The sequence below is a fragment of the Lathamus discolor genome, chromosome Z, assembly GCF_037157495.1.
Source record: "Lathamus discolor isolate bLatDis1 chromosome Z, bLatDis1.hap1, whole genome shotgun sequence".
Taxonomy (NCBI): domain Eukaryota; kingdom Metazoa; phylum Chordata; class Aves; order Psittaciformes; family Psittacidae; genus Lathamus; species Lathamus discolor.
In genome coordinates this window covers 23,927,457-23,928,782 of record NC_088909.1, presented here as the reverse complement: position 1 = coordinate 23,928,782, position 1,326 = coordinate 23,927,457, and positions in this window count along the sequence as shown.

The following is a 1,326-nucleotide window of genomic DNA, read 5'->3' as shown; positions in this document are numbered from 1 at the left end:
GAGATGCTTCTGCAATGAGGAAAATGGAACTGATTGGTTGATGAGACCATAATGGAATAATGAAGCTGCATAAGATGGCAAGCCAGAGCCCTTCCAAATCAAATACCTGGAGATTAATTCCTGCTTTACAGTGAGCATCACTGGTATTTCATTAAGAATCCATTCAGGACACCTTAATCTTTGAGCCCTGGGCAAATGCCATAGGACTGCAAAGTGAAATAACTATCCAAAAGGTCATCATCTCTTCATCCTCCCCACACTGTCTCTCAAACAAAAAGGCTTCTGCCTAAATAACTACACTTCAGAAGAGCCACAGTCAATAATACCCCCTCATGTGGGAGGACACATATAGTGTTCCTGGGCAACAGGCAAGGCCGATCTTGTGCCACAGGGAAGGTACACAGCTGAATGTCCCATTCTCAGCAGTCTCTTCCAGGGACCAAGCAACAAAGCAGGAATACGTGCAATAAAGTCACTTCAATATGCAGCACATCATGCTCTAGAGCCTTCAGCATGAGAGCAACCTGCACTCATACTCCTCCCACCATACTTTGACTTTGGAGTTATATGCTGAGGCCTATGGGCCGATTCATTTTTCCCTCATGTTCCCTATGTTGGGATAGAGATGAACCAGTTGTGAATGGACAGAAGAAAATAAGAGCTCTGAGGTCAGGTCAGCAGGATTAGGTATGACCTGCAGTGCTTCCCAGCCACTTTCCTTCATCAGCCTTGGATCAGCAAAGGGCAGCTTATTCACACCCATTTTACCAGGTGGACACTGTTAAGTGGTTATTTCACTCTCTTTTCACATCTAAATTAAGACCCACCAAGGTCTCATAGATGTTGTACAAAGTTTAGGAAGGCTTCTTTTCCTAAGCAGGTTCATTCCAAAGTAACTCAGAGTTCAAAGGTACACAAGAAGCCTGGGACAAGGGAGCTCAAACATGCTGGACAGGGAGAAACATCTACTGAAAATTTTTTCATGCATGTGCCTTTATTCCAAAGCTTTTTTCTCCTTGGCTCCTCTTCCCACATCCCAACACAAAGAACCCCAGACTGATCTGTGTTAGAAGGGACCTTTAAAGCTCATCCAGTTCCAACACTCTGCCATGGGCAGGGACACCTTCCACTAGAGCAGGTTGCTCCAAGCCCCTGTGTCTAACCTGGCCTTGAACACTGCCAGGGATGGGGCAGCCACAGCTTCTCTGGGCAACCTGTGCCAGGGCCTCACCACTCTCACAGGGAAGAGCTTTCCAAGATCTCATCTCAGTCTTCCCTCTGTCAGTTTAAATGCAGCAGCCTTTAAGCCCACTTCCATAAGCAACA